We start from the raw sequence: 18,845 nt of genomic DNA, 5'->3' as shown, positions 1-18,845 counted from the left end.
CCAACTTGTATAGTACAGTTGTAATGGTGAGCGATCTATATGAGCCTTTTCTCCCTTGCCTTTATAGATGAAGTTCATGCTACTTTTCTGCAAGGTGTCCGATATTTCCATCTTGTGTAAGCACTTTTACGTAAATTTCAGCAGTGCTTCTATAGTGCTATGTCAAAGTTGGTTAATTAATGAAGCACACGGGAACCCTATCTAAGCCCAGAGTAGCGCGCTTATAATAAATTTTTTTTTCTGCCTTCTTCCAATTGAAATTCTCAAGTACTACTTCTTCGGTTGTTCTCTTTTCCATACTGTTACTGATCGGGGAAGTCCCATGGGCGACCATTTCAAGTGAATTCGCTGTTACTTTTCGAATATAACCTAGTGCTTCGTAGCTTTCCAATTTATTGACTCCTTTATCTACTATATGTTGCTGCCTTGTGACGGACTTCCTACATAGTGCTTTTAGGCGGCTCCTAAATATTTTAGGCGAGGCCTTTTATTTTCGCGAATTTCTGTCATGCAGTGTTCACTTTCACCATAAATTTCTGCCTCGACGAATTTCTGCACGATGGTTTGTTCTCTAAATATACTTCCCATATTTAGTTTTGTTACTTCGTCCCCGAATCTTGCGGCTACATCTGTTATTGGTGTGTCATTTAAACGCGAGCTTCCAAATTTTGATTCCGACACGAAGTAAATGGCCTTTAGTGAACTGGTGAGCCGTTATTGGGCCGGTTCATTTCGGTGAGCTGAGCCGTTCAGAGCCGCTCACTAAAATTAGCCGCTTCGCCCATCTCTAGTTGCACCCCAAGCACGTCGTGACAAGAGAAAAACACAAAACAAGAAAAATACTAGGTAACTGACACCCCCCCCCCCCCCCCTTTGCAACAGCCATACAATGTAATAGGTGCTATAAGGGTTTACACTGCTGCCTTATTAACGAATAAAATCAAGCTCGAGGCATGCAAAAACACTTATCTGCGCAGTGGATCCGCAGCTTTCACAAAACACGTTCATCGAACACACCAAAAACATTTACACTGAGAAAAAGAAGCAGACAACTTGATGTCGGTTGTGCAAGAATTCAAGGACAGGAGAACTCGAGCTTGGATGCCCTGATCACATTCTCCGAGCACTAAGCAGCATACCAGACTTTCACGAGGAACACAGCATATAATTTTTTAAAACTTTAGGAAACTCTATGGAACGCAGTATAGTGAACTAGAACACTTTTCTAGTGGTGCGACCGGCGGCGGCTGCGGCCGGCTCGGGTGAAGCAAGCGAGGGCGCCACTGCACCTTTTCCTAGCCTCCGGCTGCTCTGGCGCGCTCGTTGGCAGTTGGTGGCACATGGCTGGGAGGGCTGTGGTTTTGCTCGTTTTGTGCGCGCAATGTTACTCGGATAACTTGACATTATCTTGCGTATCTTGGCGTATCTATATTGTACCAGCGACTGGGAATTTCGCGATGACATGGCGAAAAGAACAGATTCCCACTGTTTTGCACCAGGCTTCCGCACCGGCTATCCGGGCGCGCCGAAAGCATCGCTGTTCGCCGCACCAAGAGACGACTCGCTTCGAAGTAAATGGGAGCGAAACCTAAGAAGAGCAGACAAGAGCCTGACGGAATCATAAGCTGTGTGTGAACATAATTTCGAAGCGCATTGCATATTGCGTGATTACGTTCATGTGGTCAATGGCGTGGAAGTGCGCATTCCGAGAGGCAAGCCGTCTTTAGCTCCCGATGCCATTCCTACGCTGTTGCCTCAGTGCCCAGCTTACCTCTCCGTTAAAACCCCGCAACAGAGAACGGAAAGGAAGAGACCTGCACGTTCAGTTCCACTTCGAGGAAAGAAGCCGCGCCAAGACGTCAGAAGCGCCGACTACATCAACAACGAACATGAGGTGCTTGAAGAACCTGAATCTGCAGAATCCTCGCCTTTCAAGTTTCAGACCCTACGTTCACTAGCACCATCAGTGAGGTGGTGCCACATTGAAGATGATAGTTGTGGTGTTTGCGAAAGTCGTAAGAAGCACCGGCAGCACCACCGTACAAAAAGATCTTTATTGTACGCAACACATCGAATATATACATAAAAGACAGACGCGCCCCCTGGGGGTGAAATAACACAAAGTAAAAACCGAAACTGAATATAACATACTCCCTCCCTTATATGTAGTGATTAGTTGTTAGTAAGTGTTAGTAAGAAAGCCCTATGCATGCACTGTACATTTTACACTCTGTATACACATACATATTTACACTACATACACACTGTGCTATACACACAGGCAACTAGTGGGTCTGATAGTCCTTGAGCCGGACCGGTGGCCGGCGCTCTCGGGACGGCCGATGGGGATGCTGCACGGCCGGAGACTAATGAGCTTGTAGAGCTCTGTAGTACGCCAGGAGACCGCGATTGCGGCCCAGGAGAAGGCGGCTGCAGCATGGCAGGCTGCGGTACAGGCAGCTGCGGATCAGGAGCAGGCGACTGCGGTACAGCAGACTTCAGTACGCCAGGAGGCGGCGGCTGCGACCCGGGAGAAGGCGGCGGCGGCAGGGCAGGCTGCGGCACTTGAACCGAAAGCTGTGGCGCAGGTAGCTCCAAACGTTGGTATGGTGGACTCGTGCCCCTCTCAGGAACCCGGGAAAGCTTGGAGGCGTTCCAATTGCGGCCGTCTGCAAGTCCGAAAGAGGCAGGTCCCCTCTTCCCCAACACCTCCGTTGGTGAGGAAAAGGAGCGATCCCCCTTGAAGCGAACGGACGACTTCTTGATACGAATGAAATCACCCACAGCTATCTTTCGCTCCTTAGCAGCTCTCCTGCGGTCCGTGTACTCCTTACTGCTTTGCTGTTGAAGCGGACCCTTTGGCGCAGTCGCGCCAGTTCATTTGCTGGGTCTTTTGCAAACACTGGTGCCGAAAACCCTACAACATCCAAACTGGTTCGGGGCATTCGCCAATGCAGCAGAACTGCTGGGGCAACTCCAGTGGTAGCCTGTGGAGTACAGCGGTAAATAGAGAGGTAGTCCGTAACTGCTTGTCGGATAGGTCTTCTTTCGAGGAGTGAAACCTGGATGAAGTTCTTCAGAGTTCGATTGAACCTCTCGACTTGCCCATTCGCCTGGGGGTAATATACAGACGAATGAGACAGCTTGATGGCTCGGTTTTGAAGAAAGGTTACAGATTCACGCGAAGTGAACTGCGGCCCATTGTCGCAAACAATCTCTTCCGGGTATCCTTCACAGGCAAAAACACTGGTTAAGAAGTCTTTCACGGTGCTTGTGGCCACTTCGCTGCAGAAATATATCTCTGGCCATTTGGAATGGTAATCGACCAGTGTTATAGCAAATTGGCTATTGTAAGGTGCATGTTCCAATGGGCCAACAATGTCTAGGCTCAGTTTCTGCCATGGCCTTTCAGGCCAGTCAATAGGCTGCAATGGCGCTGGTGATGTTTTGGCAGACTTATCTGCCTCCAGGCAGATGTGACAATTTTTCACGGCGGATTCAGCTTGCTTGTCCATCCGTGGCCACCAGAATAGGTCACGAAGTCGCGCCTTTGTGCGCGTGATGCCCGGATGTGCCTCGTGGGCAACGGCGATGAACTGAGCCGCGAGTGAGGACGGAACAACGAGGCGTTCTGCGCGCAGTAGAAGGTCATCAACAACAGAAAGTTCTTCGCGCACAGAGTAGAAAGGTTTTGCCTCCTCTGGTATGGACTTTTGTGGTGGCCAAGAACCGAGCACGAATGACTTGACCGTTTGCAGACAACCATCGTTGAGGACGGCTTGCTTGAATTCTTCCTTCGTCACGCAAGCCGACTCCACCAACGACAATTTCTTCATCCTTGTCCAGCTGTGCCTGCGCGGCAGGAGCTGGCAGCCGAGAAAGAGCATCTGCCACCGTGTTGGTAGACCCCTTGCAGTACACGACAGTGAAATTGTAGCATAGGAGTCTCGCATTCCAACGTGCAATTCGAAGTGGCCTTCTGCCACGTCCTTGCGAGGACAGCACCGATACCAACGCCTGATGGTCCGTTCGAATCTTTAAATGGCGACCCCAAAGGTAAGTGTGCCATCGTTCGCACGCCCAAATGCATGGCAATGCTTCGCGTTCGCCGACCGAGTACTTTCTTTCCGCTGGTGACAAGGTACGAGACGCGAAAGCCACTGTGCGGAGCTCATGGCCATTTTGCTGCTGCAGAACGGCTCCCAGCCCACAGTCAGAAGCGTCGGTCGACACGATGACTGGAAGTGATGGATCGAACATGTGGAGAACTGTACTTGAAGAAAGCATTTCCTTGACCCTCCGGAAACTGCTGTCTGCTTCGGCTGACCAGATGAATGGCTCATTCTTGCGAAGCAGAACGCGCATAGGCTCGACTACCTGGGCCAAGCGGGCAACAAACTTGGAATAGTATTCTACAAGACCCTGGAATGAACGGAGGGCAGCAACATCTGTTGGCACTGGAGTGTTAATTACCGAGTCTACTTTCTCTGGAAGCAGCGAGATACCTTGTGCAGTGACCTTATGCCGTAGGAAAGAAAGTTCTAGAACGTCGAAGAGGCATTTGTCGTCCAATTTCAGGCCTGCAGACTTGATTTTCTGCAAGACCTTTGTTAGGTTCAAAAGATGTTATTCTGCACTTTTCCCAAAAACTATCACGTCATCAATGTAGAACAACACACCAGGCCAGCCGTCCAGAATTGTGGCCATCATCTTCTGAAATGCCGCTGGGGCGGAAGCTAACCCAAAGCAAACTCTTTTGAACCAAAAAAGTCCATGCGTGATGAAGGTTGTCAGGTCCCTGCTGTCAGGGTGCAAAAGAACCTGATGGTAGGCAGAACCCGAGTCAAGTTTTGAGAAGTGCGTCGCGCCTACCAAGGCATGAAGGAGTTCCTCTGTATGAGGCAACGGGAAGCTGTCGGGTACAATAGCCTTGTTAGGCTCCCGGAGGTCAACACAAATTCTGATGGTGCCGTCTTTCTTGTCAACGACAACAATGGGCGAAACCCATTCAGAAGCATCGATGCGTTCGATGATGTCAAGGCTCAGCAACCTGTGAAGTTCATTTGACACTGGTTCCCAAAGTGAATATGGAAGACGGCGCAGCTTCGAAGATACCGGCTGCACGCCTTGCCGAATCTTGACACGATGCGTGAACCGCTTCGCAAGACCCAACTCGGGACTGAAAAGTGAACCGAAGTCGTGCTCCAAGGCTGGCGGAAGGTTTGCTTGCCTGGGTTGCTCTATTGACTGCATCGGAATGTTACAAGGTGTCGGGTCATTAACACGTGGCGGCGGGCCAACGGACGTGTGCAGGCACTCAAGAGTGGAGCCCTGTATTCGAAGATTTAGGGCCTTAATGCCGTCGAGGCCGATCAGACAAGTTCCTTGGCGAACGATGTAGAAAAGTGGTGCAGAGCGCCCTTTAAACTGAACGTCTGCCTGGAAACAGCCTAGCACGGAAATTGGTCGCTTCGAATAGTCAAACAAAGTGACATGCGGAGCTGGGAGGAGCAAACCGCTTTGAAAATGTTGGTGAAATTCTTGCTCTGATAGGATTGAAACAGACGACCCCGAGTCAACAAGGACTGACAACTTGACATCCGCTACGCGTACTTATATGTAAATTGCGCTGCGAGCGGGATGCTGCACAGTCAAAACTTGCTCAGAACTTCCCCCTGACAAAGCATCGTCATCGATGCCAACTTCACGAATCCTGCCTTGCATTTGACGCTTGCGGTTGCATACTTTCTGAAAGTGGCCCTTGATACCGCAAAGCAAACACTTCTTTCCCTGCGCAGGGCACTGTGACGCTGATGCGCGGTGATTCCGCGAGCCGCATCGGAAACAGTGTGGTGAAACGGACCGGCTATCTCTGTCTCGCCGAGGGGGGCGGGGCCCCTGCGGCGCACGCGAACCGCTAGCGCTTGGAGAGTTTTGCTGAAAATGCGCTTTTGGCTGGAAATTGAAGTTTCGCGAAGAATGCGAATACTGGGAACGACGCCGTACAGAAACAGGCCCGACCGAAGCAGAAAATTCCTTCAGCTCTTCAGCTGTTTGCTCAAACTGAAGAGCGATCCGCACTGCGTTCTCGAACGAAAGGGAGGAACCCTCGAGCAGCAACCGTTCACGTACGCGGTTGGAAACAACGCCGGCAACAAATCGGTCCCGCAGAGCATCATCTTGTGAAGCGAACGAACTATGCGAAACGAGCTCCCGTAAAGCAGCAACAAAGTCATGAACGGACTCGCCTGCGTGTTAGCTGCGGCGGTGGAAACGATGGCGCTCGACGACGACGTTACCCGACGTGGAAAACTGCTGCCGTAAGGTGATGAGTGCAGCCTCGTACTCGTCAGTAGCGGCCGCGGGAGGCTTCTCTCGTACTTCCGGTGCTGCGGCATTTGACCCTGCAGGTTAAGTCCGGTAAACACGCTGCCATTCCGCCCACAAACAATGCAGAAGAATGGCCTTGCGTCGCGCTGGTGGGAACTCACCTGCTCCGGACGCTAGAAGGTAGACTGTTAACGTCTGCTCCCACTCATCCCATGGAAGTGACGGCCGGCCGGGCGTCGGGAGGAACGGCAGCGGCGGAGCAAGGCCGGAGAAAGTCATGGCGGGACGCACCCGGACGACACTGGATGCGGAAGGTAGCTTGACGTGTTTAGCCCATCCTCGTCGCCAATGTGGTGTTTGGGAAAGTCGTAAGAAGCACCGGCAACACCACCGTACAAAAAGACCTTTGTTGTACGCAACACATCGAATATATACTTAAAGGACAGACGCGCCCCCTGGGGGTGAAATAACACAAAGTAAAAACCGAAACTGAATCTAATAGTGTCGGCTTGGCTTTCACGACGTCTTCGTTGAAGAAGCAAGGAAGGCTTGTTGTTTGTCATGAGCACGATCGGCTTTATAATATTTATAAAGCCGGTCGTGGTCATGAGCGAGCTGTCATTTTCAAGAAGTCCTCGGGAGACGAAGTTTGTGCTGCCATTTATTGCCAAGGCGTTCTGCGCTCAGAAAAAACAATCGCCTCCGTTGGCGACGCTGCAGCTGTACTGAATGATGCCATGGCAATGTGTGTTTGCAAGGGTGCAATGTCGGACAACAAATTCAGGCAAATGTTGCCGGTTTTGACGGTGAAGCAGCAAGCAGCAACATACACCAACGGACTCGACGTCTTCAGTGCTATGTGCTCCGGGAAGGTCTTGTCCGATGGTAAGTGCATTCAAGTGCTTTGATCTACAAGCGCCGCATGTATTTATTGTTCGGGTATTTAAACAATTGTTTTTCTTTCGTGTACAGAACTTATTTGCCAGAGTGCAAGTCGCATCGAAAGCTATTGTTGACCAGAAAGTCGTGCCAAAAAGCTCCTGTGCTTAAGAAAGGAGCCCTTGCCCAGCGCCTGAAGCTTCAGAGGCAAAAAAACCAGGTGTTTGAAGAATAGCGCCACTGCATTGAAAAATCAACTGAAAGCAATGTCAGCTAAAAACAAAGCCATCACTGAAGAGGAATTTACTTCTTGAATAGAAGCCCTTCCTCCGAAACAGCATGAAGCAACACTTAACATGTTTAAACCGGCATCACGAAAAAGCGCAAAAGGCATGAGATATTCCAATGGATGGGTTTTGGAATGTCTTATAATGAAAATGAAGAGCGCCAAGCTTTATGAGCACCGGACGAAAGAAAATATTCTGTCACTGCCAAGTAAAACAACATTGCGCAAATATTTGAAGTCGTACAAAACAGGATTTGGCTTCTGCCCAAAGATTTTCAATGTGGTGAGTGAAAAAACAGCCACAATGGAGGAATACGCATGCCACGGTGGAATTATTGTAGACGAAATGCACCTTTCTGAGCATCTTTCTGTAACAACAACAGGCCACACAGATGGTTTTGTGGATCTAGGTAGCTTTACGTCTCCTAAAGATAAGCACACACCGCGTGACCATGGAATAGTTTCAATTTCCGTACCGTTAATTGGGAAATGGACTCAAATTCTGGCAGCGTTTGCAACAAGAGGAAACGTCAATGGAAGTACCCTGACCAAGATCATGCTTGAAGCCATAATTTTGGCCGAAAAAGCAGGCCTGAAGGTGGACTTCATCACATCAGACGGTGCAAGTTGGAACAGATGCATGTGGACGCTAATGGGTGTCAAGGCCTCCTTGAATGAGATCAAGTGCAGTGCACCACATCCAGTAGACGAGCACCGTCAGCTCTATTTCATATCAGATTTCCCTCAACTCCTCAAGTGCCTTCGAAACCGGTTGGTATGCTTGGATTTTCAAACACCGAAGGATCAAGTAAATACTTTAATCAATCCAAATAACGTGCTATTTAACCTACCACAGATTTTCTTCCAGTCGCTCTAACTTTCAGTGGATTATCACTGCCTTGGTTATATGCAGGTGACTATGCGAGCTATTCGCAAGGCTTTGGAACTGGATGGCAGCAAAGTTACCCTGCAGGTTATGCATGGCATCACATCCAGCCATACAAACCCTAACAACTTCGAAAAAATGCGAGTTGGCTTCGCAGTCCAGCTGTTCAGTGAAAAAGTAACACATGGGCTTTAGCTGCACAAACCCAGGCTGGAACATGTGTGCGCTAGCATAGCAGCAACAATTCACTTTTTTGAGTAAGCATTGCAAAAGTTTATATTTACCTAATTTTGTGCTACGGTAACTCTTTGCAGCTTTCTTAGCTGCGCATAAAGCTCACTGAAACATTCTTTTGCAGGACCATACATGGTGTTATAGAAGTCATGACATCGCGCTTTCAGCTCAAGCACTCCGCCCCAACTCTCGATCAGCTGAGAAGCTAAACTCTTTTCTAACCTTTTTGTCAGAGTGGGAACGCCACACAAATGGGCAAAGGGGCTTTCTCAGTCAGTCCACAGCAACTGGACTGCGAGTAACACTATCAAGTACCTTGTCGCTGTTGAAGTATTTGACTGAAAATGTAGGTTTCAAGTATTTGATGACGAGCAGGTTGAGCCACGACCCTGTCGAACATCTCTTTGGCATCGTTAGACAGTCGTCGGGGTACAATACCCACCCGACACCTCAGCAGTTCATTGCTACAGTGAACTGTCTCAGCTTCAGCAATCTTGCGCACTCTGTTTCAAGGGAGAACTGTGAGCCTGCTGTTCTCAGTTCACTCTTGAATGCAGATGCTGGTGAGCAGAACACTTGCACTGAGAGGCAGAAGCTGATTGACAGGTTTCTCGATGATGGAAACCTAGATGCCGCAGATGCCTTACTCACTAAGGCTGCGCCAGATCATTCTCCTGTTGTTGTGGCATCAAGCGATCGCAGACTAATCTTTTACATTGCCGGTTATGACTCAAGAAAGTGCATTCTCAAAACAGGTTGTGAAGAGTGCATTAACCTTCTTTTGCTCACCAAGGAGGCAGCTGATGATTTGAATATGGCTGAGCTTGTCCGTTTGAAGGACAATGGCGGGTTACTTTATTCTGCAGGCAAGCTGTGCAAATTTGTGGCCGACCTCGAGGAGTCATTCACAACCTGCTTTAGCCTTTTAGAGCTGCACTCTGAAAGCGTGCTTGATGTGTTAGACATTGTCAAAAAAAGCAGCAAACTACGCTTGGATGCCCAGAACATGCTGAAGCCATAGCTGCTGACGTAACTGCATTTTACTTAACGACACACCTGCATTTCTTTACGAAAAGTATCAATCGAGCTAATGAAAAAAGGCGGCAGACATCGAAGCATTTGAAGTTGAGCAGGTGCTAAATGAGTGTGTACATGAAAGCTGTTGATCATCACGGTCAAGATGTTTCCTGTTACTATTTTTGTAGTGAAGTAAGTTGCCAATAAATTCTTGAAGTGTGGTTTCATATTAACATGGCTGTGATGTCATTTTCCATAATTACGCCTAAATAAAACCGCCATAATCGTCAAAAACTTTCGTCCCCATAACCGTGTCGTTTAAACAATGATGGAAAAGGTTCGACTGAGTAAAAGTATGGGGAAAACTTTGCGCCCTTTAGGTCATTAGCGGCGGCAGGGGGGACTCGTGCACACGCCTATAGTCATGCGAACAGTTAGCTTTGCACGTCATCACAATGGTACACCCTTGTTTGGTAACATTTATAACAAAAAAAAAAATTGCTCTCGAAGTCAAAGTTTCGCTGACAGCACGAAAATCGGAATGCGGTATTCTTCGCGCTTTAATAGTGACGCGGCCTTCGTACACGTCTTTGAAATGTTTAACAACGCTAGCCATCAAAACGTGTGGGCTTTCACCAGTGAGAAGGATGTATTTTTCGAATGGAGTCGATAAATGAGCTGAAAATGCGAAATAACAAGCAAAATTCTTAAAAAATGCCGCAAGATCTCGTCCTATCAAAAGTTGCAGTGACGCCACCTCGTGGCGTCAATATGAAACCGGCTTGCTCACGCCTCGCTGCTCGCTCCACTAGAAGTCTTCTAGTTCACTATAGAACGAAGCACCCGAAGTGGTTGAAACGAACCGGCGCCGCAGAACACCTATCCACTCCAGCGCCTCCTCTATTTTTTTCTGTGCCTGTTGCGTCGCGCCAGTTCCGAATGATCCGCGCCTGGTGGTTTGTTTCCCTGAGTGAACGCAAGGTTGCGCTAGGTTATTATCTTCTCACGTTGTCTGCCTCAACGTTTTTAGATAATATATCTAACAACCCTGGTCTGCTTGACATAAAGTTTTTCATAGGTATTGTAGGAAGCTTTATGCTGCCTGACTGGCTGCACAGCAGCTCTAGCCTTTGTACCGCTGGCTCTTCTGATCTTCACTCGTATTTGGCGATTCCAAATTTCCCTGTTTGTTTATGATAGCGTATCACAAACAAGGGCGTACTGAAGATCTCTCACAGTGTTAACTTAATCCGAGCTCGAAGAAAGGTGCCGCCGTGCACATAGGCATATCAGCCGGGTAGGGAGGGGAAGCTGAGCCCTCCCACCCATATATATATATATATATATATATATATATATATATATATATATATATATATATATATATATATATATATATATATATATATATATATGCCAGAATTACCCGCTCGTTTCCGGCGGCTCTCCGTCGCTCCTTTCTAGTTCTTCTCCTTCTTCTGCTTCTTGTTGTCTGTTGCTACCTCGTTCGCCCGCTTGTCTTTTTCTTTTTTTTTGGAGGGTCTTTAAACTGTGAGGGTGACGCTCTGCTACGGGAACTTGTATCATTTTACTTACATCCTCCGAGGAAGGCTGGTCCACCAGCCGAAACTGTTAGGATTAAATAAATATTTTATTGTTTTGTTTCCTATACTGCACTATTCTCGAAGTTTATAACTTTTATTACGGTAGCCGGAAGAAACTCTGATCATCTATTTCATCTATATATATATATATATATATATATATATATATATATATATATATATATATATATATATATATATATATATATATATATATATATATATATATATATATATATATTATGAAGTCTTGGTAGTCTTGGCTGCGACAGCGTTTATTTGAGGAAAGACCTCGCAAAACGAACGGGCAGAGCCAGCACACAGACGATGACGATGATGATGAACCAGAGTGGCAATGAGGGCAAAGAGACAAGCGGATGATGGTGTTTGTGATTATGCAGGGATGAGGACGATGTAAGTTACAAATGCCCACACTAATTCCCCCCCACTTGAAAGCGGACACCCTGGCCGCCGTAAGTCAAAGTGATGGGGAACGTCGCGTGAAAGGTTTCATGCGACAAACGTGTACAATCTCTGTGCTGCGGTAGCGGCGGTCTGTTGGGGCGACGAGTGGTGTCACACGATAATTAACCGGCGAAGTCTGTTCTAAAACAATGTATGGCCCGATGAAGCGTGGTTGGAATTTGTCACAGAGACCAGGAGTGCGAATAGGTGTCAAAAGCAGCACTTCGTCACCAGGTTGGAAAGACACAACGCGGTTGGATTCGTCATAGATGATCTTCCGCTCGTGCTGTCTCGCTTCAGTATTGATGCGAGCCTGATGGCGAGACTGGGCCAGGCGGGAAATGTATTCTTCGCTAGAAGACTGACATGAATTCCCATGGCTGCTAAAGAAGGAGACGTCGAGAAAGGTAGTCGGGGTGCGTCCGTACACGAGGTAAAACGGTGAGTAGCAAGTTGTTCGCTGAACGGCGGTGTTGTAAGCGAATGTCAGGAATGGTAAAAGAGTGTCCCAGTTTTTGTGGTCGGGTTGGACGTAAACGGCTATCATGTCTGCAAGGGTTCGGTGAAATCTTTCTGTGAGACCATTTGTCTGAGGGTGGTAGCTTGAAGCTGTCTTGTGAGTAGTTCCAGATGCGCGCAGTACTTCATTTACAACTTGTGACAGGAACACTTTGCCGCGGTCACTAAGCAGTACACGAGGAGCCCCATGACGCAATATTATTGCGTGAAGAATAAAGTCTGCAACTTCCACAGCTGAGCCTGTAATAACAGAGGAAGTCTCAGCGTAGCGTGTCAGGTGGTCCACGGCAGTCACTATCCATCGTTTGCCAGCAGATGTGACGGGGAGAGGCCCGTAAAGGTCAACACCTACAACCTCGAACGGCATTGAAGGGCACGGAAGTGGCTGTAGAGGTCCAGCAGGTGCCGACGTGGGGAGTTTACGACGCTGGCATGGGTAGCAGGAACCGACGTACCGAGCTACACTAGAAGAAAGGCCAGGCCAGTAATAACGACATCGAATGCGGTCAAGAGTTTTTTTAAAACCAAGATGACCAGCAGTCAAGTCGTCGTGGAAGGCTTCGAGCACCTGAAGTCGGAGAGAGCGTGGCAGTACAGGAACCCAGCGCTGACCGTCAGGGTGGTAGACGTGGCGGTGGAGAACCCCATTGTCCAGCCTAAAGTGCAGGAGTTGACGACGGAGTCGCGCGTTTGGTGGATGAGAAACTCCCAAAAGGTGGTCCATGATGCGTCTGCAGTATGAATCGGACCGCTGGCGGGAGATAAATGTTGGCTCGTCATCCGAAAAGGGTTGCGTTATTGATGCGAGCGTATGAACTTTGGTAGATGTGGTGGTTGAGTTCTCACCAACGCTCATATGGGTAGTTGGAAGCGGGCAACGAGATAAAGCATCGGCGTCTTGATGTTTTCTGCCTGACTTGTAAGTTATATCAAAGTCGTACTCCTGCAAGCGTAGTATCCACCGACCCAAGCGTCCGGACAAGTTCTTCAGTGTAGAAAGCCAGCATAAGGCATGGTGGTCCGTAACGATTGTGAAGTGACGCCCGTGGAGATAGGGACGGAACTTCTGAACCGACCAAACCACAGCCAAACACTCTTGCTCAGTTATAGTGTAGTTCTTTTCAGCAGCGGTGAGTACGCGACTGGCATATGCAATAACTTTCTCTAGGGAAGACTTGTCGCGTTGTAGAAGTACGGCTCCTATACCAAGGCCGCTAGCGTCGGTATGGAGGATAGTTGGTGCGGCTTCGTCAAAGTGGCAGAGCAGAGGTTCAGACGTGAGTGCCCGCTTCAACAGGTCGAATGCTGTTTGGCATTCTTGAGACCACAGAAAGGGGACGTTGGAAGCAAGTAGTTGGTGTAATGGAGCAGCAATAGAAGCGAAGTTCTGGATAAACCGGCGAAAATAGGAGGCAAGGCCAAGAAAACTGCGAAGCTCCTTTGGTTTTTCGGGGCGCGGAAAGTGAAGGACTGCAGAAATCTTGTCAGGGTCGGGCCGGATGCCATCTTTGCTAACGACGTGTCCTAAGACCTTGATAGATTTGCTAGCGAAAGAGCATTTCTTCGTGTTTATTTGAAGCCCGGCGCCGGCAAGGCACGTCAAAACTTGATCCAATCGTTCTAGGTGCTCAGGAAACGTTGACGAAAAGATAATAATGTCGTCCAGGTAGCAAAGGCAACTTTTCCATTTCAGGCCACGCAGCACGGTATCTATCATGCGCTCAAAAGTCGCGGGTGCGTTGCAGAGCCCGAAAGGCATCACGTTGAATTCATATAGCCCGTCGGGGGTTGCGAATGCCGTTTTCTCTTTATCGTCTTCATGCATGGGGATCTGCCAGTACCCAGAACGCAAGTCGATGCTTGAAAAGAATTCCGCGCCTTGTAGGGAATCAAGGGCGTCGTCAATGCGTGGCATAGGGTACACGTCCTTGCGTGTGATCTTATTGAGCGCCCGGTAGTCCACGCAAAACCGCACAGAGCCATCCTTTTTATGGACCAAAACAATAGGAGACGACCAAGGGCTAGATGAGGGACGGATGACTTCCCGTTTAAGCATGTCCGCAACGTTTCCTTCTATAATTTTTCTTTCAGTTAGAGACACGCGGTAGGGTCGGCGGTGTACAATAGATGTCCCAACAGTTTGAATTCGATGTGCTGTAGTATTAGTGCGGCCCAGCTTAGACGAGCAAATATCGAAAGAATTTGCATGTTTCTGTAACAATGCGAGCAACTGCTGCCTCTGTGAATATGTCAATTCGCTGCTGATAGTGGTGGTAAAGGCGGAGGAAGAAACATGCTCACCGAGGCAAGGTTCTTTAGATGCGATGGCCTGAAGTGGCGTGACAAGTACAGGCTCGAAGTCAGCAACACGGGCCACAGTAGTGCCCTGTGGCAGTAAGATCTTCTCCGGTGTAGAGTTGACAGCGGTGACAAGTGCCGAGCCATTGCAAAAACGAACGACACCGGACGGAAGAACTATACCTTTGCGATCGCAAAGTGGTGACGGTGAGACCAATACATCCCCGTGATAGATGCCGTTGGACGTAATGGTGACAATTTGCTCTTGTAGTGGCGGGAGTTCGATGTCTTTCGCAGCGACCAGACGAAGTGGCTTCTGATTATCGTCGTCAAGCATGTAGTCGGTGTCAGCGAGGTGAACGACGCGTTGTCCACAACAAATCGCCGCGGAAGCAGATGATAGAAAATCCCACCCTAAAATTAGTTGGTGAGAGCAGCGGGACAGGACAGCAAACTGGACATGATGGCGGATGCCGTCGATGAAAACACGCACAGTACAAAGCGCGGAAGGGCGAATGATGTTCCCCTGGGCAGCAACTAACGTGGGACCATCGTAAGGCGTCATTACTTTCCTTAAATGTTCACACAAATCAGCACGTATCACAGACAATGTCGCACCTGTGTCCACCAAAGCATCGACTCGCACTCCTTCCACTTCCACAGAAACCATAATACACGGGCCTAATGGAGGAATTTCAGTTCTAATTCCGAATGCAGTTTTTCCTCCACAAACTGCATCACTTAGTTTTCCGAACGAATATCAGAGGCGAATGAGGCGGGCCGAAGTGGAGAAGTGGAACGGCGGAAGGGCGAAGGCGAGCGGCGTCTCGTGTTTCGGCTGTTTCGTGGTGCAGTCGATGCAGGAGGAGATGGAGACCGGTGCGGGGGAGACGAATAACGCCGACCTTGATAAGACGCCCCGTTGTACAAATCCCGTTCACGCACATCGTTCCGACGCTCATCTTGCTGGCGCTTCCGGCAGAAACGGGATATGTGGCCGCGATAGCCACAGTAGAAGCATACAGGGCGAGACGAGCGCCACGGTGGAGAATAGAAGGCATTCGGGGCACTTGGAGATAGCGCGGTCAGGTGGGCCGAAGGGTCAGGGGGCACGGAATGGTAGTTCACAGGGGTAGCGGCAGCAACTGACGCGTAGGATGGACGTGGCAATGTCGCGTGGGCGTCGCTGGGAGGCACGGCAGCAACTTGAGGGTACGTGGCTAAAGGGTGAGAAGCAGGTGGCTGTACGGGTGCAGAGCCAGTCAGGGATGTAAGTTCCTCCCTGATGATGTCACGTAAGGGCATTCCCGAAGGCTGAGTAGGTCGCGGTGTAGGAGGTGTGAAGCCCATGGACCGCAATTCTTCGCGTATAACGTCCCGGATGAGGTCACGCAGATGGCCATCTGACGTGGAGTGGTGGTCGCCGATGTCTGGTTGAAGGCGGACGGAGTCCAGCGCATCAAGGCGCTGGCATGTCGCAACGACATCAGCGATGGTAGCTGGGTTTTGCACAGCGAGGGCATTAAAGGCAACAGGCCCAATGCCTTTCAATATGTGGCGCACTTTGTCCGATTCCGGCATGGATTTATTGACACGCCGGCAGAGTGCGAGGACATCCTCGATGTATGAAGTGTACGATTCACCGCGATGTTGTCGGCGAGTATCGAGTGTCCTCTTCGCGACGGCGGATCGAATGTCTAGTGTCCCAAAGACGTGCCGCAGCTGCTGCTGGAAGGTAGCCCAGTCGGGTAAGTCAATGACGTGGTTAAAATACCATGTCTTTGCGACTCCGGTCAAATAAAATGGGACGTAACGCAGTTTGGCGGCCTCGTCCCACCGATTAGCGACACTTACGCGGTCGTAGTCGTCGATCCAGTCTTCTACGTCTTCTCCACGACTACCAGCGAAGAGCGGGGGTTCCCGCTGATGTCCGTGTATGTAAGTAGGAGGGGCAGCTTGCGGCGGTGCGTGGTTGATGACATCAGTGCCGGCAGGCTCGGTCTGAGACATGCTGCCTGACTGTGGGAGCAAGCGGCGGCCTGAACGAAGCTCCAGGGGGTATAGCGGGCTGCGGGAGGTCAGAGGACCGAAAATCCACCTCCACCACGTATGAAGTCTTGGTAGTCTTGGCTGCGACAGCGTTTATTTGAGGAAAGACCTCGCAAAACGAACGGGCAGAGTCAGCACACAGACGATGACGATGATGATGAACCAGAGTGGCAATGAGGGCAAAGAGACAAGCGGATGATGGTGATTGTGATTATGCAGGGATGAGGACGATGTAAGTTACAAATGCCCACAATATATATATATATATATATATATATATATATATATATATATATATATATATATATATATATATATATATATATATATATATATATATATATATATATATATATATATATATATATATATATATTATTTATTTATTTATTTATTTATTTATTAACGAGGGCCTCGCCCTGGCAGACTTGGTGCCTCTAGGTTGTATACCGGGGACTATTGGTCAGCTGCCAGTTAGTAATAAGTTCACGTGCTATGTGACGCAAACAGGCTCATAAAGAGAGTACCACACTTGCCACCATGGCTACTAGTGGCACTGACTGACTCTCCCACGTTTAAATTAACATAGATACCCAATAAAGTGGCTGGGGGGATGTCGTGGTAGCTCAGTGGTAGAGCATCGAACGCGTTATTCGAAGGTCGCAGGTTCGGATCCTGCCCACTGCAAGTTATCTTTTCACCCACTTTTCTTTCTTCTCATTTACATTACAATTGGTCTAATAACTTCCCTTATACTTTCCTTCGCATTATTATCTGTTAAATCTCAATAATATTGTGTAAAACACGAAAAACGAGCCCTTAAGTATACACTTGTTTCCATTATATATAAGGGAAACAAGTGTTCCTTATATATATATATATATATATATATATATATATATATATATATATATATATATATATATATATATATATATATATATATATATATATATATATATATATATATGGAACGAAGTGTATACCTATGGGCTCGTTTTTCCGTGTTTTTACACAATATTATAGAGACCGAATTGTAATATATATATATATATATATATATATAGTGGGAGTAATAATTCAATGTGCCAGTTAGTCTTCGTGTAGGTATGAGATATGGCACAACGGGAGCGTTGTCAACAAGGATAAATATATTTATTTCCCAACAGTTTCGAAAGGGGTCCTCCATTCATCAGGGGATGAGTTATACTGACATGAGCTTTCAAACTTCGTTGTTGCCGCGTCCCTCTCGCCTTGAAAAATGTTTGCGAGAGTGAGAGGGAACTAGAAAAAGGAAAAAAAAAACAAAAAAGGAGGAGAAAAAAGACGAAAAAGAAAAAGAAAGAAAGTAAAAAAGAGGAAGAACCACTGTCAACACTGAGAACGAAGCCAACTGTCCGTCTACATCCACATACGGTTCATATCACGTGCTGTTCAGTTTTTGACGTGTGTCGGGCCACCCAAGATTGTCGCCGCGGTGCCGGGAGGGTCCGTGACGGCGTGCATAAAGAAAGGGGTTTCTCCGTAATGGGTCGGTCGGCGGGCGGCGTGCGTAAGGAAGGAATTCCCGTTAATGGGTCGGTCGGCTATTTACCTTTAATCTTCGTCCGTTTCCCTTCAATGGTCATCAAGTGGTAGGCGAAGGTAAGCACTTTGTATGTGCATGTAAAAAAAACACACACAAAAAAAGGACAGTGTACACGTACGAGTCAGTCAGAAAAAAGCATGGTCTCCAGCTATCAATCTTTGTCACCAATTTTCTCCTGGCTTACTTCTCGGAGGCAGTTGAGTTTTCCGGGGTCCTCGTTGATGCCGGCTACTACTGCACGAAATTTGAAAATAAAATATGCCTCACGCTGTTCGCGCTCGCGTCTGTTTGAGAAACCGGACTGCAAAAGAGTTACGCTGATATTTTCAAAACTGTTGTTTGGCAGGCGCAGATGTCTAGATAAAGGTAGCTTCGGCAGTGAAGTGGCGTGGTACCGGTGATTATTGAACCGCAGTCGAAATGGCGTGTCTGTTTGGCCGATATATTCTTGTCCACAGATGTTGCAATGTAGCAAGTATATTACGTTACTGGAGTCACAGTTAAGGCTTTCAGTTATGCAGAATTTGAAATCCGAGAAGTTCGCTTTGGATTCACGTGTTGTGACCATCTGTGGGCATACCTTGCATCGAGCTTTTCCGCAGGGATGGCACCCTGATAGAAATTTGGGGGTGTTTGTTTTTGCTCTGACAAGAATGTCCTTCAGATTTTTATCCCGGTGGTACACCACGT

General features: G+C 48.2%; 1 protein-coding gene across 1 annotated transcript in view; it reads right to left on the bottom strand.

Annotated features, from left to right (window-relative positions):
* LOC142772250 (uncharacterized) overlaps window positions 1–6,732 on the bottom strand; it is a 36,229-nt gene extending 29,497 nt beyond the window's left edge. Inside the window, exons 1-2 of the mRNA XM_075874445.1 lie at window positions 6,492–6,732; window positions 6,249–6,404 (exon numbers count right to left, since the gene is read on the bottom strand). The gene's annotated coding sequence lies outside the window, so the exon portion shown is untranslated. The remainder of the gene's footprint in view (window positions 1–6,248; window positions 6,405–6,491) is intronic.
* Between the last annotated feature and the right edge of the window lie 12,113 nt (window positions 6,733–18,845).

This window comes from Rhipicephalus microplus, chromosome 9 (assembly GCF_043290135.1).
Source record: "Rhipicephalus microplus isolate Deutch F79 chromosome 9, USDA_Rmic, whole genome shotgun sequence".
NCBI lineage: Eukaryota > Metazoa > Arthropoda > Arachnida > Ixodida > Ixodidae > Rhipicephalus > Rhipicephalus microplus.
Note: the sequence above shows the minus strand (reverse complement) of the source record. Positions and strands in the feature narration are given on the sequence as shown.